This window comes from Elephas maximus, chromosome 9 (genome assembly GCF_024166365.1).
Source record: "Elephas maximus indicus isolate mEleMax1 chromosome 9, mEleMax1 primary haplotype, whole genome shotgun sequence".
In the NCBI taxonomy this organism is placed as follows: Eukaryota; Metazoa; Chordata; class Mammalia; order Proboscidea; family Elephantidae; genus Elephas; species Elephas maximus.
The window spans coordinates 120,989,502-121,012,383 of NC_064827.1; the positions used below are offsets into that span (position 1 = coordinate 120,989,502).

Consider the following 22,882-nt stretch of genomic DNA (forward strand, 5'->3'; position numbering starts at 1 on the left):
GCTGCAATAACTTTTGAATTATCTTCAGCAAATTTTACTTGCATGTGATACTAATGATATCATTCAGTAATTTCTGCACTTTGTTGGATCACCTTTCTTTGGAATGGGCACATTTACAGATCTCTTTCATTTAGTTGGCCAGGGTACTGTCTTCCAAGTTTCTTGGCATAGACAAGTCAGTGCTTCCAGTTTTGCATCCATTTGTTGAAACATCTCAATTGGTATTCCGTCAATTCCTGGACCTTGTTTTTTGCCAATGTTTTCAGTGCAACTTGGACTTCTTCCTTCAATACCACTGGTTCTTGATCATATACTACCTGTTGACCAATTCTTTCTAGTACAGCAACTCTGTGTATTCCTTTTGTTTTCTTTTGATGATTCCTGTATTGTTCAGAACTTCAATATTGCAACTCAAGGCTTGAATATTTTCTTCAGTTCTTTCAGGTTGAGAAATGCTGAGCATGTTCTTCCCTTTTGGTTTTCTAACTCCAGGTCTTTGCACATCTCATTATAATACTTTCCTTTGTCTTCTTGAGCCACCCTTTGAAATCTTCTGTTCAGCTCTTTTACTTCACCACTTCTTCCTTTTGCTTTAGTTCAACGGCAAGTTTCAGAGTCTCTTCTGACATCCATTTTGGTCTTTTCTTTCTTTCCTGTCTTTTTAATGACCTTTTGCTTTCTTCATGTATGATGTTCTTGATGTCATCCCACAACTCATCTGGTCTTTGGTCATTAGTGTTCCGTGCATCAAATCTCTTCTTGAGACGGCCTCTAAATTCAGGTGGGATATACTCAATGTCGTACTTTAGCTATTGTGGACCTGTTTTATTTTTCTTCAACTTCAGCTTGAACTTGCATATGAGTAATTGAAGGTCTGTTCTGCAGTTGGCCCCTGGCTTTGTTCTTATGGATGATATCAAGATTCTCCATCATCTCTTTCCACAGATACAGTCAATCGGGTTCCTATGTGTACCATCTGGCAAGGTCAACGTGTATAGTCACCATTTATGTTGTTGAAAAAAAGGTATTTCCAATGAGTAGGTTTCACTGGTCTTGCAAAATCCCAACGTGCAGTCTCGGGCATGGTTTCTATCACCAAAGCCATACTTTCCAACTATTGATCCTTCTTGCTTTGTTTCCAGCTTCCCCATTCCAATCACCAGTAATTATCAATGCATTTTGATTAACTTCAGACTGCAGAAGTTGGTAAAAATCTTCAATTTCTTCACCTTTGGCATTAGTGGTTGTTGTGTAACTTTGAATAATAGTCATATTAACTGGTCTTCCTTGTAGGCTTATGGATATTATCCTATCACTGACAGTGTTGAACTTCAGGATAGTTCTTGTAATTTTTTTTTAACAGTGAAAGTGACACCATTCCACTTCAATGTCATTCCAGGCATAGTAGACAATATGATTGTCTGATTCAAAATGACCAATACCAGTCCCTTTCAGCTCACTAATGCCTAGGATATAAATTTTTTAGCATTCCATTTCATTTTTGATAATTCCAATTTTCCTAGATTCATACTTCATACATTCTATGTTCCAAATATTAATGGATGGTTACAGCTGTTTCTTCTCATTTTGAGTTACACCACATCAGCAAGTGAAGGTCCCGAAAGCTTTACTCCATCCACATTATGAAGGTCGACTCTACTCTGAGGAGGCAGCTCTTCCCCAGGCATATTTTGAGTGCCTTTCAACCTGATGTGCTTATCTTCCAGCTTTATATCAGACAGTGTTCTACTGCCATTCATAAGGTTTTCATTGGCCAATTTTTTTAGAAATAGATCGCTAGGTCTTTCTTCCTAGTCTATCTTAGTCTAGAAGCTCTGCTGAAATCTGTCCACCATGGGTGAACCTGCCGGTATTTGAAATGCCAATGGCATAGCTTCCAGCATCACAGGCACATGCAATCCACCACCATGCAATTAACTGACAGAAGAGTGATGGCTTGCTCATATATGACCTGACTTACATAAACAGACAAGAAAAGGCAAATGTATAGAGAACAAAGTTTATTAGTGCTTACCAGGGCTGGGAGGGAGAGAGAAGGGGTGGTAACAGTGATGGAAGTAATGCATTGATTCAGGGTAGCGTTGCACAGCCAATTATTGTAATTGCTGAAAAAATTGTACACCTGTAAAATGTTGAACTGGCAAAAAGCTGTGATACAGCTACAACAATGACAGGAAAAAAAAGTAGTTTCTGAGGCTGCTTATACCGTAAACCCAAACCCACTGCCATCGAGTCAATTCTAACTCACAGCGACCCTATACCACCAAAAACCTGATGGGATTTGGTTTCTTGGTTTGGAGGTTTAGGGTCATGGTTTCTGGGATATCCTAGTTAATTAGTCTAATAACATGTTAAGGGCCTCTGCTCCACCACCTAGTTCAATGCTTAGTACCTGGGGTCTTAAAAATTTGCAAGCAGCTATCCAAGGGAGCAACACATGAAGAAGGAGAGTCAGGAATAGTAGGAGGAAATGGAAAGTGTGGCTAATTGCCTCCATGAACAACTTCCTCCCTTGCCATGAGACAAGAAGAACTGGATGGTGCCTGGCTACCATTACTGATCAAAGATTCCATAGAAGTATCCTGATCAAAAGGGGTGCCATGAAGTTTGGAGAACTCCTGAAAGTATTGTCCTGAGATAAGCTTTAAACATTAAACCAAAAATATGCCCTGACATTTTCTTAAAACCAAACAATGTTGTTGTCGTTAGGTGCCGTCGAGTTGGTTCCGACTCATAGCGACCCTATGCACAACAGAACGAAACACTGTCCGGTCCTGACCCATCCTTACAATCGTTGCTATGCTTGAGCTCATTGTTGCAGCCACTGTGTCAATCCACCTCGTCGAAGGTCTTCCTCTTTTCCGCTGACACTGTACTCTGCCAAGCATGACGCCCTTCTCCAGGGACTGATCACTCCTAACAACATGTCCAAAGTATGTAAGACACAGTCTCGCCATCCTTGCTTCTAAGAAGCATTCTGATTGTACTTCTTCTAAGACAGATTTGTTCGTTCTTTTGGCAGTCCATGGTATATTCAATATCCTTCACCAACGCCACAATTCAAAGGCGTCAATTCTTCTTTGGTCTTCCTTATTCATTGTCCAGCTTTCACATGCATACGATGCGATTGAAAATACCATGGCTTGGGTCAGGTGCACCTTAGTCTTCAAGGTGACATCTTGGCTCTTCAAAACTTTAAAGAGATCCTTTGCAGCAGATTTACCCGATGCAATATGTCTTTTGATTTCTTGACTGTTGCTTCCATGGCTATTGATTGTGGATCCAAGGAAAATATAATCCTTGACAAGTCCAATCTTTTCTCTGTTTATCATGATGTTGCTCACCGGTCCAGTTGTGAGGATTTTTGTTTTCTTTATGTTGAGGCACAATCCAAACTGAAGGCTGTGGTCTTTGATCTTCCTTAGTAAGTGATTCAAATCCTCTTCACTTTCAGCAAGCAAGGTTGTGTCATTTGCATAACGCAGGTTGTTAATGAGTCTTCCTCCAATCCTGATGCTCCGCTCTTCTTCATATAGTCCAGCTTCTCATATTATTTGCTCAGCATACAGATTTAATAGGTATGGTGAAAGAATACAACCCTGACACACACCTTTCCTGACTTTAAACCAATCAGTATCTCCTTGTTCTATACGAAAAACCGCCCCTTCATCTATGTAAAGGTTCCTCATGAGCACAATTAAGTGTTCTGGAATTCCCATTCTTCGCAATGTTATCCATAGTTTGTTATGATCCACACAGTCGAATGCCTTCGCATAGTCAATAAAACGCAGGTAAACATCTTTCTGGTATTCTCTGCATTCAGCCAGGATCCATCTGACATCAGCAATGATATCCCTGGTTCCACATTCTCTTCTGAAACTGGCCTGAATTTCTGGCAGTTGCCTGTCGATATACTGCTGCAGCCGTTTTTGAATGATCTTCAGCAAAATTTTGTTTGCGTGCACTATGATATTGTTCTATAATTTCCACATTCGGTTGGATCACCTTTCTTGGGAATAGGCATAAATATGGATCTCTTCCAGTCAGTTGGCCAGGAAGCTGTCTTCCATATTTCTGGGAATAGACCAGTGAGTACCTCCAGCGCTGCATCTGTTTGTTGAAACATCTCAATTGATATTCCATCAGTTCCTGGAGCCTTGTTTTCTGCCAATGCCTTCAGAGCAGCTTGGACTTCTTCCTTCAGTACCATCTGTTCCTGATCATATGCCACCTCTTGAAATCATTGAACATCGGCTAGTTCTTTTTGGTGTAGTGACACTGTGTATTCCTTCCATCTTTTGATGCTTCCTGCGTCGTTTAATATTTCCCCCACAGAATCCTTCACTATTGCATCTCGGGGCTTGAATTTTTTCTTCAATTCTAATAGGGTCGCTAGAAGGCAGAATCGACTCGACGGCAGTGGGATTTTTTTTTTTTTTTGGTTCCTTTCAGCTTGAGAAACGTGGAGCGTGTTCTTCCCTTTCAGTTTTCCATTTCCAGCTCTTTGCACCTGTCATTATAATACTTTACTTTGTCTTCTCGAGCCTCCCTTTGAAATCTTTTTTTCAGTTCTTTTACTTCATCAATTCTTCCTTTTGCTTTAGCTGCTCGACGTTCGAGAGCAAGTTTCAGAGTCTCCTCTGACATCCATCTTGGTCTTTTCTTTCTTTTCGGTCTTTTCAATGACCTCTTGCTTTCTTCATGCATGATGTCCTTGATGTCATTCCACAACTTGTCTGGTCTTCGGTCACTAGTGTTCAATGTGTCAAATCTGTTCTTCAGATGGTCTCTAAATTGAGGTGGGATATACTCAAGATTATATTTTGGCTCTCGTGGACTTGCTCTGATTTTCTTCAGTTTCAGCTTGAAGTTGCATATGAGCAATTGATCGTCTGTTCCACAGTCGGCCCCTGGCCTTGTTCTGACGGATGATATTGAGCTTTTCCATTGTCTCTTTCCACAGATGTAGTCAATTTGATTTCTGTTCATTCCATCTGGCGAGGTCCATGTGTGTAGTTGCCGTTTATGTTGGTGAAAGAAGGTATTTCCAATGAAGAAGTCATTGGTCTTGTAAAATTCTATCGTTCGATCTCCAGCATTGTTTCTCTCACCAAGGCCAGATTTTCCAACTACTGATCCTTCTTCTTTGTTTCCAACTTTCGCATTCTAATCGCCAGTAATTATCAATGCATCTTGACTGCATGTTTGATCAATTTCAGACTGCAGCAGCTGATAAAAATCTTCTATTTCTTCATCTTTGGCCCTAGGGGTTGGTGCGTAAATTTGAATAATAGTCTATTAACTGATCTTCCTTGTAGGCGTATGGATATTATCCTATCACTGACAGTGTTGTGCTTCAGGATAGATCTTGAAACATTCTTTTTGACGATGAATGCAACACCATTCCTCTTCAAGCTGTCACTCCCAGCATAGTAGAGTATGTGATTGTCTGATTCAAAATGGCCAATACCAGTCCATTTCGGATATCAATGTTCATGCGTTCCATTTCATTTTTGACAATTTCCAATTTTCCTAGATTCATCCATCGTACATTCCAGGTTCCGATTATTAGTGGATGTTTGCAGCTCTTTCTGCTCATTTTGAGTTGTGCCACATCAGCAAATGAAGGTCCTGAAAGCTTTACTCCATCCATGTCATTAAGGTCAACTCTACTTTGAGGAGGCAGCTCTTCCCCAGTCATCTTTTGAGTGCCTTCCAACCTGGGGGGCTCATCTTCCAGCACTGTATCAGACAGTGTTCCACTGCTACTCATAAGATTTTCACTGGCTAATGCTTTTCAGAAGTAGACTGCTGTGTCCTTCTTCCTAGTCTGTCTGAGTCTGGAAGCTCAGCTGAAATCTGTCCTCCATGGGTGACCCTGCTGGTATCTGAGCACCGGTGGCATAGCTTCCAGCTTCACAGCAACACGCAAGCCCCCACAGTACGACAAACTGACAGACACGTGGGGGAAACCAAACAATAGTTTAGCATAATTAGTAAAAAAAAAATCTGTATTGAGCATTACGCTCTTTTAAGAACTATCTGTGTGGGATCAAACTGACAACAGCAACTCAAAAGATTAAAGAAGAACCTTAGAGGGCAGTGAATTTAAGTTAATAGAGGAACAACTCAGAAAAGGAGGATGAGAACAGTTACACAACTCTAAGAATGTAAACAATGTTACTAAATGGTACTGTAGGAACTGCTGAGTTGGTGTATGTTTTACTGGGTATATTCTCAACAACAACAACAAAATAAACTATACAAAAAAATTTTTTTTTTTCCTGATGGATGGCGCCTGGGTATTATTACTGAACATTTTCATCAAAGATTCTATACAAGAATCCTGAAAAAAATGGGGAAAATGCAGAACAGAATTTCAAATTCTTATGGAATCCAGACTTCTTGAGCCATTGAGGCTGGATGAACCTCCCAAACTGTTGCTTTGATATAATCTTTAAACCTTAAACTAAAATATTCCTTGAAGTGTTCTTAAAACCAAACAATAGTTCAGCTGAACTAGCAAAGAACTACTTTGAGCCTGTGTTCTTTTAAGAACTATCGATATGGGATCAAACTGACAACAGCAACTAGGAAGATTAGATAGGAAACTTAGGGAGAAGTGAGTTTATGTTAATGGGAGAGGAACAACTTGGTTAAAAGGAGGGTTAGAATGGTGGCACAACTTGAAGAATGTAATTAATGTCACTGAATTGTACATGCAGAACTTGTTTAATTCGTCTATGTTTCGCTGTTTATATTCTCAACAAAAAGTAAAAAATATATATTTTTTAAATGTGGGGGAAAAAAGAAATGTGGAAATGAACTTGTTTGCAGAGAAGATTTGGAAAAACAAGTTAAGTGCCTTCAAATCATTCAAGGGCTATCATGTGAAAAAGGGAATCTGTGTTCCTTGACAGCAGAACTAGGATCAACAGGTAGAAGTTGCAGATTATAACTCCGGGTAATGAAGAATTTTCCCAACCTCTACAGGTACTCACTGATAAACCTCTACAGGTACTCACTGATAAAATAAGGTCTTATCACTAGAGATGTTTTAGCTGAGACAGAAGGATACAGGTATTGTAAAAGTGAACATTTTAGTGTCTGGAATCCAGCTGAGCAGGGGCACACACTGGAAACCATGAGCTCCCTCAGCTTCAGACTTATCCATGTGGCTTGGGCTCAGGTTAGAGCTGTGCATGGCTGGGTTAGTCAGACATTCTGCCAGAACCTCAAGGGTTTTGTGCTGGGTCATTGGCTGGTTAGTGTGCTTCTGGGTACATAATCCAGCTGTGCTAAACATCAGGGTAGAACTTTTTCCAGCAGAATACAGGGAGCCTGTTGGGTAGGAGAGGGAATTTTTTTTTTTTACGCCCTTCTACACTTGATTTATTTATGTTTTGATGTCTAAGTGTTTGGTTTGATATACTGAAGATAAGGGTCATGCCATTTTTTCCTTTTTTTACTGTACTTTAGATGACTGATTACAGAGCAAATTAGTCTCATGAAACAACGAATATACATATTATTTTGTCACATTGGTTATTAATCCCATGACATGTCAACACTCTTCCCTTCTCGACCTTGGGTTCCCCATTACCAGCTTTTCATTCCCCTCCTGCCTTCTCATGCTTGCCCCTGGGCTGGTGTACCCATTTAGTCTTGTTTTGTTTTATGGGCCTGTCTGATCTTTGGCTGAAGAGTGAACCTCAGGAGTGACTTCAGTACTAAGTAAAACGGGCATCCAGTGGGAGGGAAACTATTTTGGTCAGAGGTGTGTCAGTGTATGTTGTAAGATTTAGAGTCAGAAGTGACCAGGAGAACATTACCTCATTAGGACTTGACACCCAAAAAATTTGAGGATGGCTTTGGATTTCCACAGGGCATGTACCTGGGTGTTCAATTCAATATTTTCTGGTTCTCAATGGACAGAGACATTCCAGAAGATGCACAGATTACATTTAAATCTGGGAAATCAAATTGAAAATAATGCTTTAAACATCGTAACATAAGAAGGGTCTAAGATCTATTTGGCCTCATTTAATCCCATTGTCTTTGGTGGAAATAGAACTGGGTGGAGTCTTGGCCAAAGGGAAAACAACATGGTCATACTGTGTGCTCCATACTGTAGCATACACCAAGACTTCATTTCTCTTACTGGCTGAGTAGTATTATATTGTATGCATGTACATTTTGTTTATCCATTTATCTGTTGATGAGAATTTAGGCTGTTTCCACTTTCTGGCTTTTGCGCATAGTGCTGCAATGAACATTGGTATACAAGTCTCTGAATCTCTGCTTTCAAGTCTTTTGGGTATATACCTAGGAGTGGAATTGCTGGGTAATTCTGGAAACCCTGGTGGCATAGTGGTTAAGAGCTATGGCTGCTAACCAAAAGGTCTGCAGTTCAAATATACCAGGTGCTCCTTGGAAATGCTACGGGACAGTTCTACTCTGTTCAATAGGGTCACCATGAGTTGGAATCGACTTGACAGCAATGGTTTTTTTTTTTTTTTTGGTTTGTGGTAATTCTATTTTTAGTTTTTTTGAGAAATCACACTGTTTTCCACAACAGCTGTACCATTTTGCATTCCCACCAGAAATGGATAAGGGTTCCATTTTCCCCACATCCTTGCCAACAGATATTTTCTGTTTAATCTTAGCCATCCTAGTGGAAGTTAAAGGCTATCTCGTTGTGGTTTTCATTTGCATCCCACGGATGGCTAATGACACTGAGCATCTTTTCATGTGTTTGGTGGCCATTTCAATGTCCTCTGGTGAAATGTTTATTCAAATTCTTTGCCCATTTTTATGATTGGGTTATTTTTCTTTTTGTTGTTAAGTTGTTGAGGTTTTATATATTTTTTGGTTATTAGATTCTTTTCAAATATATGGTTTCTGAAGGTATTCTTCCCAGTTGGTAGCTCGTCTTCTCACTTTTTTGGTAGTCTTTTGATGAACAAAGTTTTTAATTTTTATGAGGTCTCATTTATTTATTTTGTCTTTTGCTGTTTGTGCTTTTGTTATTAGATAATCCAAAGTTGAAAGCTAGGCCTGACAGCATTGCTCCTGCTTGTTCTTCTAAGAATTTCATGGTTTCAGTTTGCACATTTAGGTCCTTAATACATTTTGAATTTGTTTTTGTGTATGGTGTAAAGGCACGGATTATTAGCTCTAAAAGTTTTCTTGTGGACTCTTTGAGATTTTCTACACATAGCTTCATATCATCTGTAAATAGAGATAATTTTACTTGCTTTCACAACCTGGATACCTTTTATTTATTTATATTAACCCTGGCTGGGACTTCAAATACATACGGAAGAGGGGTGGTGAGAGTGGGCACCCTTGTCTTGCTCCTGACTTCAAGGTGGCAGCTCTCAGTCTTTCTCCATTAAGTATAATGTTGGCTGTTGGCTTTTTATATATGCCCTGAATCACACTGAGCAATTTCCCTTCTATTCCAGTCTTCTTTAGGGTTTTCATCAAGAAAGGGTGTTGGATTTTATCAAATGCTTTTTCTGCATCTACAGAGACAATCATGTGGTTCTTTTCCTTTGTTGTATTGATACGGTGTATTACATTGATTGGTTTTCTAATGTTAAAGCATCCCTGCATTGCTGGAATAAATCCCACTTAATAACGGTGTATGTTTTCACTTTTCTTTTTAAAGGAAACACCATGTTCATTAAACTCTCTCAGAGCTGAAATTCAGCATAACCCAACCTGTGACAACAGTCATTTTTTTCTTTATTTCAACAGCTGTTTATCAGTCATCAACGGACATAACCCTTCCCCCCACCCCGCCGCCATGGAGGTTACATTCCATTGGACCAAATAAAAAATAAATTATGGATACACATGCAAGCACACACACACTTTTTTTGAGATGTACATTCAGCAATTCGATTATGGGACTAGGGCTCTGCAGAAAGAATTGAGGGGCGGCAAATTCAGATTTGAGAAAAAGTTCCATAGAGAATAAATTCCCTCATATAAAATTATTTCTATTTTTGTGATTTCCTCCTCATGGGATATTTGTGATCTTGGCACTGAAGTGAATGTTTGTTTTCAGGTGTATCAGTTATCTATTGACAAAATAGTGCAGATAAACAGAATACTGCAAAATTCAATAGATTAAAATACTTAGCATTTATGTCAGGCATTCAAGGGTCAGCAATTTAGGTGTGACTGTGCCAGACAGCTTTTCTTCTCTAGTCTGGGCTCACTCACATGTCAGGGATGACTGGGAAGGCTCAGCTCTGTTCCACGTCTCTCATCCTCCAGCAGGCTAGCCTGAGCATTTCCTCTTGTCGATGGCTGAGGTGAAAGAAGAAGGAGTGAAAGCAAGCCCTACGGCTGAGCCCAGAATCAGTGTGGCATGGAAAGCTCTACTGAGTTTTCAGTCAGTTGGAGAAAAGCAGGGATATAATGAGTGTGAAGAATCGGGGTCACTTTGCAATCTGCCACAAGTAGTTATGTCTTCTCCTCTCAACTAGGTGTAAACATTGAGGGAAGAATTTTATCCAATAGCAGGTTATTTCATTTTTATATGGGGGAAAGTTAAAAACCCATTCAGCCTATATCTGTTCTTTCATTTGGCAAACGTTTCTTCATTGCCTTCTTGGTGTAGACACTGTGATGGATGCTGCGGAGAATTTGAAGATGATTAGGTGTGGTTCCTGGCCTTGAGGTCTAAACACTACAGGGAGACAGAGGATTACATAACTAATACTGATGTAAAACACAGGCTGAGGCTGTGGTTTTAGGGAGCAAGAGCGGAGAGCTCATGACTCACCCTGGGCCAACAGGGTTGTTGCTACCTTGACCATGACTGTGTGTGTTGCGGGGGGGAGGTGTATTAGAGAAATAGACAGGTATGTTCTATATGTAATAATACTAGGAATAATGTTTATGAGTGCTTATGACGCTCACTTCTCCAAGCATGTATTAACTCTAATTTTCATAACCTCATAATAACACTATTATTCCATTTTACAGGTAAGTAAAATGAGACTCAGAGAAGTTAGATCACTTGCTCAAAGTCACAAATGTCCTAGACTATCACCTCAATTACTTCTGGGAATGAAGCTTCCCCAACACTGGTGGGCCTCCAAGGAGGAGGATCATCCCAATAAGTCCCATTCTTAGATTGTCCACTCTCAGCATAAGCAGCATTTTCCTCCCATGGAGGACAATCACTTCTCCCACTGCCTGCTTCCCATGTTGACCCTGGCTTACTATCCCTGGGCCAGGCTCCAGCTACAACCATTAATCATTCCTAGTAGGTTTCTGGGGTCTTCTGGCTCCTGGGTTTCCATAAAAGAGTCCTTGGGCTTCCTTTAACACGCAAATTCTAATCTGGGGCCGCCATAGACATATTTGTTGCAAAAAAAATGGGTAAGTAGGGGCCGTGGACTACAGGAAGGACATAGACTACTGACTCTGTACTGACATTCTCTTAGTGTGTCCTGCTACATCCAAAAGCAGTCACAGGAGGTAAGTCTGAGCAACGGGGAGGGGGAGTGGCCCTCTGAATATAACCACCACTCCCTTCCAACCCAGGCTCCTACAGCAGACATCAGAACAGCTTTCTTTTGTATGAGTTATTCCTCAGTGGTGGCACAGTGGTCTTCTGGGTTTCCTCAGACCATGTCACTGTGTCATTGTAGGGCCTTTGTGGCCCCATACCCTAATTGGAACTGATCAGGGCACGAATCTTTTTTTTCCCATCGATTCTTGTGGGGCAGACCAGTTAGGGGCTCCTAAAGGCCTGACCAGAGGGGCCCTAAGTACAGAGCTGAGGATTACTTTTTTCTATTGAGAGATGGTAGTATTGCCAACAAATTCTAGGCAATCCCCCCTTCCCAGCCTGCAATAAATGCATCTGACCTTGGGAAAAGTAATCTCAGTGTGTAGTCTGCAGCCCTGAGACCACTCTCCGGCATTTCCAGACCACCAAGAGACATTCTCTGTGACTCGCTGACATTTTGCTTTGGTGCCATGGACTGGGAAGAGGAGAACGGCATCAGCATCCAGGAAACATAGAAAGACTCTAGAGTGAGGGTCAATGAGTCTAGGATCCACAGTGGGCCACATTTAGGGGGAATAAGGAGCAAGGCTGCCCTGACGACGTGCAAGAACAGATTCCTATACAGCCGGTCCCTAAGATGATTGTCCACTTCCATTTGTGCGGTTGATGTGGGTTCTGCACCAAGCTTCTCTGAATTCCTGTTAACATCTAATTCCCTGTCTTCTGCATCCACACACCTGGGAGTGAGTGCTGGCCCCAGGAGGTGCAAGTGTATCACGTAGAGTATGGAAGAAGAAAGATGCAGCAGAAGTCTAGATTCAGGGTTAACCATAGCGGAATTTCAGTCTCAGCTCTGTTATTTGCTGCCTTTGTGAACTACAGTGTCTGAGCCTGAGCTTTCTTATCAGTAAGATGAAAACAATCATATTTTATTTGGATAGCTCTTTCAAGTGGCAGAGACTGTGTATGTAAAATACTAACCCAGAATAGGGCCTCATCAAGGGATGTCCGTTATTTCACCTGTGAAAGTGTTAAGAAGAGAGCCCAGGGAAGGCTGGAGTGTTTGGGACAAGGTTCTATGGGAATGTAGACTGGGCTGAGAAAGAGGCTTCCGCAGCAACATGCTCCTGGGTCTCAAGGAGGTCCCTAGGGCTGACCATCACTATTTCTGAGGTTGCGTCCAGCTGCATTTTTTCTTTATCCCGTCCCAGCCATGTCACTCTGTTCTACAGGGTTTCCCTGTCTGCTTCCCCTCTGGGCTGCGCATTTCTTGGGGCAGGAACAGCATCCTAGTTTTCACTGGGGCTAGGAAATTAACATAAATAATAACAATAATAGGAATATTAATAACTATTTGTTTAATCTTTTTACCCAGTGTCCTTCTGCAATGTATGTTACAGATATATATAAATAAATGTTATAACCACCCCATGACGTAGGAGTCATCCCCATTGTACACAGAAGGCACAACTCATCCGGGTCACATATCCAGGAAGACAGTAAGAGGATATCTCAGGGTTGGCTTCCAAATCTACATAGTTATATATGATGGCAAAATTAGGACATTCCCAGACAAAGAGAAGTTTAGGGAATTTAGAAAAACCAAATCAAAATGACAAGAAATACTAAAGGGAGTCCTCCGGTTAGAAAGTCAATAATATCAGATAACAACCCAAAACTAGAACACAGGACGGAGCAACCAGATAACAACCCAGATAGGGAAATCACAAAAATAAATCAAAGCTAAAATGGTCAAAACAGGGAAAGAGAGACGTAGTTATGTGAAAGATGACAACATTGAAACAAAAAAGAGGGGCTAAAAAATGTAGTCATAGATCTTTCATAGGGAGAGGAAGTTAAGGTGTATAAAGAAATAACAGTTTGGTTTAAACTTTGAAATAGAAGGGTAAATATTAAGGTAACCACAAAGAAAACTAACAATCCTACATATAAAAACAAGAAAACATAAAAACTCAGCATATACAAAATCAATAATGAAAAAGAAGAAAAGAAAATATATAAAGAAAAATGACCAAGCAAAGAAAATTAAGTAGAGCAAAGAAACTGTCAACAACACACAAAAAAGACATCAAAGTGACAGCACTAAACTCATTCCTATCAACAATTACGCTCAATGTAATGGATGAAATGCACCAATAAAGACACAGAGAGTGGCAGAATGGATAAAAAAACACGATCCGTCTATATGCTGTCTACAAGAGACACACTTTAGACTTAAAGACACAAACAAATTAAAACTCAAAGGATGAAAAAAATATGTCATGCAAATGACAATAAAAAAAGAGCAGAAGTGGCAATATTAATTTTTGACAAAATAGACTTTAAGTTGAAATCCACCACAAAGGATAAGGAAGGACACTATATAATGATTAAAAGGTCAATACACCAGGAGGACATGATCATAATAAATACTTATGTACCCAACAACAGGGCTCCAAAATACATAAGACAAATCTAACAGCATTGAAAAAAGAGATAGACAGCTCCACAATAATAGTTGGAGACTTCAACACACCACTTCCAGTGAAGGACAGAACATCCAGAAAGAAACTCAGTAAAGACATGGAAGATCTAAACTCCACAATCAACCAACTTGACCTCATAGATATATACAGAACACTGCACACAACAGCAGCCAAGTATACTTTCTTTTCCAATGAGCATCCTCCAGAATAGACCACATATTAGGCCATAAAGCAAGACTTAACAGTTTCCAAAGCATCAAAATATAATAAGGCATCTTTTCTGACCATAAAGCCATAAAAGTAGAAATCAATAAAAGAAAAAGAAAGGAAAAAAAAAATCAAACACATGGAGACTGAACAACACCTTGCTAAAAAAAACCGTTCAGTTATACAAGAAATTAAGGATGGAATAAAGAAATTCATAGACGCAAATGAGAATGAAAACACATCCTACCAGAACCTTTGGGACACAGCAAAAGCAGTGCTCAGAGGTCATTTTATAGCAATAAATGCACATATCCAAAAAGAAGAAAGGACCAAACTTAAAGAATTAACCCCACAACTAGACCAAATAGAACGAGAACAGCAAAAGAAGTCCTCGGGCAGCAGAAGAAAGCAAGTAATTAAAATTAGAGCAGAGCTAAATGAAATAGAGAATAGAAAAACAATTGAAAGAGTTAAAAAAAAACCAAAACCTGGTTCTTTGAAAAGATCAATACAGTCAATAAACCATTGGCCAAACTAACAAAAGAAAAACAGGAGAGGAAGCAAATAAGACGAATGAGAAATGAGATGGGTGACACTGCAACAAACACAACTGAAATTAAAAGAACCAGAACAGAATACTATGAAAAATTGCAGTCTAACAAATTGGAAAACCTAGAGGAAGTGGACAAATTTCTAGAAACACACTACCTACCTAAACTAACACAAACAGAGGTAGAACGACTATATAAACCTATAACAAAAGAAGACATAGAAAAGGTAATTAAAAAACTCCCAACTGAAAAAAAAAAATGCCCTGGCCCTGACAGCTTCACTGGAGAATTCTACCAAACTTTCAGAGAAGAGTTAACACCAGTACTACTAAAGGTATTTCAGAACATAGAAAAGGACGGAATACTGTGAAAATCATTCTATGAAGCCTGCATAACCCTGATACCAAAACCAGGTAAAGACACCATGAAAAAAGAAAATTACAGACCAATACCCCTCATGAACATAGATGCAAAAATTCTCAACAAAATTCTAGCCAATAGAATTCAACAACATATCAAAATAAATAATTCACCATGACCAAGTGGGATTCATACCAAGGACGCAGGGATGGCTCAACTTTAGAAAAACAATCAATGTAATCCACCACATAAATAAAACAAAAGACAAGAACCACATGATCTTATCCATTGAAGCAGAAAAGGCATCTGAGAAAGTCCAACACACATTCATGATGAAAACTCTCAGCAAAATAGGAAGAGAAGAGAAATTCCTCAATGTAATAATGGGCATTCATACAAAGCATTCCTCTTGAGAACCGGAACCAGACAAGGATGCCCTTTATCACCACTCTTATTCAGCATTGTGCTAGAGGTCCTAGCCAGAGCAATTAGACTATAAAAAGAAATAAAGGGCACCCAAATTGGTAAGGAAGAAGTGAAAGTATCTATTTGCAGATGATATGATCTCATACACAGAAAACCCTGAAGAATCCACAAGAAAACTACTGGATTAGAAGAGTTCAGAAAAGCATCAGGATACCAGATAAACATACAAAAACCAGTTGGATTCCTCTACACCAAGAAAGAGAACTTCGAAGAGGAAGTCACCAAATCAATACCATTTAAAGTAGCCCCCAAGAAGATAAAATACTTAGGAATAAATCTAAGTAGAGACATAAAAGACCTATACAAAGAAAACTACAAGGCACTGCTGCAGGAAACCAAAAGAGATCTACATAAGTGGAAAAACATACCTTGCTCATGGACAAGAAGAGTCAACATTGTGAAAATGTCTATTCTGCCCAAAGCGATCTATAGATACAATGCAACCTAGATGCAAATTTCAATGGCATTTTTTAAAGAGATGGAGAAAAAAATCACCAACTTCATATAGAAAGGGAAGAGGCCCTGAGAAGTAAAGCATTACTGAGAAAGAACGAAGTGGGAGGCCTACGAAGTGGGAGACCTTACACTACCTGATTTTAGAACACATTATACCACCATAGTAGTCAAACAGCCTGGTACTGGTACAACAAAAGATACATAGACCAATGGAACAGAATTGAGAATTCAGACATAAATCCATACACATATGAGCAGCTGATATTTGACAAAGGCCCCAAGTCCATTAAATGGGGAAACGACAGTCTCTTTAACAAATGGTACTGGCCTAACTGTATATCCATCTGCGAAAAAAAGGAAACAAGACCCATACCTCACACCATGCATAAAAAATAACTTAAAATAGATCAAAGACCTAAACATAAAATCTAAAATGATAAAGATCATTGCAGAAAAAAATAGGGACAAGGCTAGGAGCCCTTATACATGGCATAAATAGAATACAAAACATTACTAACAATGCATAAACACCAGAAGAGAAACTAGATAACAGGGAGCTTCTAAAAATCAAACACCTATGTCCATCCAAAGACTTCACCAAAAGAGTAAAAAGACTAGGAAAAAATTTTAGGCTATGACTAATCCAATCAGCCTCTAATCTCTAAAATCTAGAAGATACTGCAAAACCTCAACAACAAAAAGACAAATAACCCAATTAAAATATGGGCCAAGGATATGAACAGGCACTTCACCAAAGAAGACATTCAGGCAGCTAACAGATACATGAAGAAATGCTCACGATCATTAGCCATTAGAGAAATGCAAATCAAAACTACAATGAGATTCCATCTCACTCCAACGAGGGTGGCTTTAATCCAAAAAACACAAAATACTAAATGTTGAAGAGGTTGTGGAGAGACTGGAACACTTACGTATTGCTGGTGGGAATGTAAAATGGTACAACCACTTTGGAAATTGATTTGGCGCTTCCTTAAAAAGTTGGAAATAGAACTGCCATATGATCCAGCAATCCCACTCCTTGGAATATATCCTAGAGAAATAAGAGCCTTCACACGAATAGATATATGCATACCCCTGTTCATTGCAGTACACTTTACAATAGCAAAAACATGGAAAAAACCAAGGTGCCCATCAATGGATGAATGGATAAACAAATTATGGTATGCTCACACAGTGGAATACTATATAAAGGTAAAGAACAACAATGAATCCGTGAAACATCTCATAACATGGAGGAATCTGGAAGGCATTATGCTGAGTGAAATAAGTCAGTCACAAAAGGACAAATATTGTATGAGACCACTATTATAAGAACTCAAGAAAAGGTTAAACACAGAAGAAACGTTCTTTGATGGTTACGAGGGTGGGGAGGAAGGGAGAGGGGTATTCAGTAATTAGATAGTAGACAAGAATTATTTTAGGTGAAGGGAAGGACAACACACAATGCAGGGGAAGTCGGACAACTAGACTAATCCAAAAGCTAAGAAGTTTCCTGAACACAGATATTTCAAGAGACAGTGTAGCAGGGACAGGTATCCGGGGACCATGTTTTCAGGATACATCTAGGTCACTTGGCATAACAGAGTATAATAAGAAAACATTCTGCTTTTCACTTTGGTGAGTGGCATCTGGGGTCTTAAAAGCTAGGAAGCAGCCATCTAAGATGCATCAATTGGTCTCAACACACCTGGAACAAAGGAGAAGGAAGTACACTAAGGACACAAGGAAAATATGAGACCAACAGACAGAAAGGACCACATAAACCAGAGACTCCATCAGCCTGAGACCAGAACTACATGGTGCCCAGCTACCACCAATAAGCACCCCGACAGGGAACACAAGAGAGAGTCCCTGATGGAGCAGGAGAAAAGTGGGGCACAGAACTCAAATTCTAGTAAAAAGACCAGATTTAATAGTCTGACTGAGACTGAAGGGACCCCTGAGGATATGGCCCCTGGACTCTCTGTTAGCCCAAAACTAAAACCATTCCCGAAGCCAACTCTTCATACAAAGATCAGTCTGGACTACAAAACATAAAATGATACTGGTGAGAAGAGTGCTTTTTAGCTCAAGTAGACATATGAGACTAAGTGGGCAGTTCCTGTCCAGAGGCGAGGTGAGAAGGCAGAGGGGGACAGAAGCTGGTTGAATAGACACCAGAAATACCAGGTGGAGAGGAGGGCTGTGCTGTCACATTATAGAGAGTGCAACTAGGGCCACATAACCATGTGTGCGTAAGTTTTCGTATAAGAAACTGATGTGAACTGTAAACTTTCACTTAAAGTACAATAATAAAAAAAAAAGATCTACATAATTACAAATCCTGCGTTCTCTCTCTTTATCAAGTTGTCAAAGATGAAATTTTGACTTTACCACCCCAGATTTATTGATGTATAATAAAATGGCACCCATTTTAAGTACACACTTTGATCAGTTTGGATAATTGTATACAGCTTGCAATGGTTAAGATTGTATGGCAACTTGGTGGGGCCATGATTCTCAGTGCTTTGGCAGTCATACAATGTTGTAATAATCACTTCTCTGTTGAGCTTTGATACGTGATCACCCCCACGATGGGATCTTGCTGTTAGTGGTACTGGTGGGGCAGGGCCTGTGGCACCCCCTCAGCCTTTATCTCTCTGCCCTCCCCCGCCTAGTCCTTCCTGCTCTCCTTGCCAGGGCCTTTTGCCTGTTCTGGATCCTGCAGCTGGCCCCTGTTTGTCTGACTCCTGGTTCTTGGGACTTGAGCTAGCAGCTTACCTGCGGTGTTGCTGCCAGTATTGAAATTCATTGATCTTCACAGCCTACAAGCAACAACCCTGCTCTCTGGTCTGCTGATTTTGGGTTCATCAACCCCTATGGCTACTTGGGTCAGGAGAAGCCTCTTTCCCACCCCAAGGACTTGGGATGTTACAGCCTCTGAAAACTGCATGAGCCATTTCCTTGATATAAATCTCTCTGTATATATATTTATATGCTTCACTGGTTTTGCCTCTCTAGACAACCTGGCCTAAGACAGCTGAAGCAGCACCACCACAATCAAGAAATAAGTATTTCCAACAATCCAAAGTTCCTTCATGCCCTTTTGCAGTTAATCTCCCCTGACCTGAGTCAATCCCCTATCAACTTTCTATAAATATAGTTTGCCAGTTATAGAAGATAATATAAATCAAATTATATAGTATGTGTCCTTTTGCATATGGCTTCTTTTGATGAGCATAACATATTTGAGATTCTTCCAGGTTTTTCCTTGAATTAATAGTTTGTCTCTTTAATTGCTCAGTAGTATCCCATTGTATGGTGTCTTAGTCACCTAGTGCTGATGTAACAGAAATACCACAAGTGGATGGCTTTAACCAACAGAAGTCTATTCTGTCACAGTCTAGTAGGCTAGACGGAGTTGTAAAATTTAGGGAGCCAGCTCCAGAGGAAGGCTCTCGCTCTCTGTCAGCTCTGGAGGAAGGTCCTTGTCATCAATCTTCCCCTGGATTAGGAGCTTCTCTGCACAGGAACCCTGGAATTAAAGGACTCGCTCTGCTCCCAGCACTGCTTTCTCGGTGGTATGAGGTCCTCCTGTCTCTCTGATCACTTGTCTCTTTTATATCTTAGAAGAGATTAGCTCAAGACACAATCCAATCTTGTAGATTGAGTCCTGCCTCATTAACATAACTGCTGCCTATCCTTCCTCATTAACATAACAGAGGTAGATTTACAACACATGGGAAAATCACATCAGATGACAAAATGGACAATCATACAATACTGGGAATCACGACCCAGGCAAAATGGACACACATATTTTGGGAGGATGCAATTCAATCCATGACATATGAGGACACCACAATTTGCTTATTGGTCTACCAGCTGATGGAAATTTGGTTGTTTACCTGTTTTGAGTACCATGAATAGGTTGCTATGAATATTCTTTATCATTTCTCTTAATGAAATATCTAGAAGTGGGACTGTTGGGTATATAGTAATTATATGTTTAAATGTATGACATACCGAAATTGTTTTCCAAAGAATCTGGACCTTTTCATGATCCTCCGAGAAATGTACAGACATTCCAGTTGCTTCACATCCTCCCCAACATTTGGTATTGTCTGTCTTTTTTATTTTAACCATTGTACCAGATTTCTACTGGTATCTCGATTACTTTCAATTTGTATGCTCCTGAAAATTAGTGAGACTAAGCATATTTCTAAAAAAAAAAAAAAAGCATATTTCTAGCTGCCTATTATTCATTCATATATCTTTTTTTTTTTTTTTTGGTTAAGCGTGTATACCAATGTTTTACGCATTTTTTGTACTTATCTTCTTATCACTGAGTTGTAAAAATATATTTTGACTACAAGTATGCTGTCATATACATATGCACATATTTTTTATATATACCCATTAAGAAAACCCATGGTTTTTGAGTCAATTTTGACTTATAGGGACCCTACAGGACAGAGTAGGACACCCCCATAAAGTTTCCAAGGAGTGCCTGGTGGATAAGAACTGCCAACACTTTGGTTAGCAGCTGTAGCACTTAACCACTACGCCACCAGGGTTTCCATATACATACATACACATATATATATAGTTGTTCTTCTTTGGACTTAATTGAAACTCAGTAAATTGTACTGAAATGAATGATTTGATTCATTTCTCTGGGTTGTGGGTTCATATCTCTATTTTTGCCCTGTTGTCTTTCAGTTCCCGAATCAGGAACAGCCTTAGAACCCACTGACTTGAGCAGTCCTCATTCTGGGACCCGAGGGCACAGTTGGTGAGAATTCTGGGAGAATTTTTTATCCATCATTTTGAAGAGGACTGCCTTCTGCCCTTTGGAGGGCTGCCTTCTCTCTGCTCACATTAAATCAGGGGAGGGGGCTTCTCACTATAAAAAGAAAGTTAGCCACTACTGATGGCAGTTAGATGCTGACAACGGTGGCTTCGCCCAGAGAACACACATGCTCTGCTTGACTCCGTATGCTGTGGTGCTCTGGGCTCTGCCTCCTTGACCCACCTCCCTGGATGATCCAGGATCCAGGGCACAACTGGGCATGCTTCACTTGGCTCCGTATCAGGAGAGCTCAATTCTCCACGTACATTCTCTTCCCATCCCATGACATACATGTCATGAAATACTGGCCCTAGAACAACCGCCTCAGTCCAACATCAGCCCCTCCAACAATTTCCTTCATGAAACCTGGGTGGGGAATTTTCAGTCCTGGGTCAAGACGCTGAGACATTCCTGTTCCTCTCCCCTAAATCTCAGGATCCAAGCCTTATCATTTAAAAAGAAAACAAAGCAAAGCAAACAAACAAACTCAAGAATATTTTAAACATAAAAGCAGGTAGAGTACCATTTTGCCAGCAAAACAATATATACTTAGTACAAGATGTTATCATTGTGTTTGGGATAAAATATGAAGGGGAGGTGAGGGCCACAAAGAATCCATTTGTACTACAGAGAAGCAGTTACTGCAGCATTCAAGAATGTGATGTCAGCACACTTTTAGGAAATAGAATTCAACATAAGAAGAGGCATAAAGAAACTCACCATTAAGACACAGGAGTCCTAGGGTGGGTCCAAGGGAGGTAAGAGGCATGTGTGGAGTCAACTGGAAGCCACCATGATCACTTGACATCCTCCAGTGGGTCTGAAGCTGAACATGACATAGGGAAAATAAAGAAGATCAGGTCATCCTTACAGAAAAACATGAAGCTGAGATGGGATTCCCAGTGCTAGCAGGATCGTGAGGCTTCAGAAAAGAAAAGAGAACATATCTAAGGGCTCGGGAAAGTAACAGTCATGTCTCTTTACAGGTGTGCTTCCCCATGGTCTCTAGATCCACCCTCCTCACCCTCCCTCAGTGACAGGGCTTCCCCATGCCGTCCTCTGTCACTTAACTGACCCCAGCCCCTGCCACGTTTCTCCCACTTCCACAGAACTGGCACCAAGCCTGCCTGGAAAGGTGGGGATCAGAACCAAGAGATGAGAAGCACCACTGGAAACCCAAGCCATTCTTTCTTTGGGGTCCTGAAGCCTCCTCTGACAGAAGAGACAAGGGGTGTGGCTGGGAAGCCCTACTAAAAAGAGGGATCTGTCATTTTCTCTAGATTGTTCAAGGAACACAGACCCAGCTCCTCATCTCCCTTACCTGTCAGCTCCTCTGACTCACCAGAGCTAGGCCCAGCCCCATATACCTGCTCAGATATGACCAAGACTTTCACCTACATTTCACCCCTCTCAGCACAGGGTCACATCAGAAGGTTCACCCTACCTACAGCCACACTGGAGGGATTCCTGCTGTTTAAGGCTGCACCTGGCTTTTCTTCAGCCAACTGAGGTCCCATCAACTCAGGGTTCTTGGGGCCCTTTCTTCCCAGCCCAAAGTGCTAACACTGTGTTTTCCCTACCTACTGGTCACTGGTGCTCTTTGACTTTAGAAAGAACTCCAGTTTTGAGGGTCAGCCCTTTCGTGGGACTGCCGAGTTCAGTCCAACATCTTCCGATCCCTGGTGCAGACGTAGGCCCCTGGTCCCCACAAGCCTCTAGATGGCATCTTCTAAAAAAAAACGGATCAGGAGCCTCCTAAGTATACTTGGTCCAAGCAAATTTTTTGTCTAAACATTCAGAGTGAAATAATCTACATTTATTCTTTGCTTTTTGAGTGTGATCCATGGAGATAGGATTCTTACCCATCCATCTGTAAAGATGTGCCCAAAACGACCACTTATGACTTCTAAAACTAACAATTCCATGCACT

The 22,882-nt window shown here is 40.4% G+C and overlaps 1 long non-coding RNA gene across 1 annotated transcript in view; it reads right to left on the minus strand.

The window, feature by feature from the left end:
- LOC126082772 (uncharacterized) overlaps nucleotides 1–22,882 on the minus strand; it is a 421,330-nt gene that overhangs the window by 165,712 nt on the left and 232,736 nt on the right. Inside the window, exons 6-7 of the long non-coding RNA XR_007518643.1 lie at nucleotides 22,533–22,681; nucleotides 21,673–21,778 (exon numbers count right to left, since the gene is read on the minus strand). This is a non-coding gene — a long non-coding RNA (uncharacterized LOC126082772). The remainder of the gene's footprint in view (nucleotides 1–21,672; nucleotides 21,779–22,532; nucleotides 22,682–22,882) is intronic.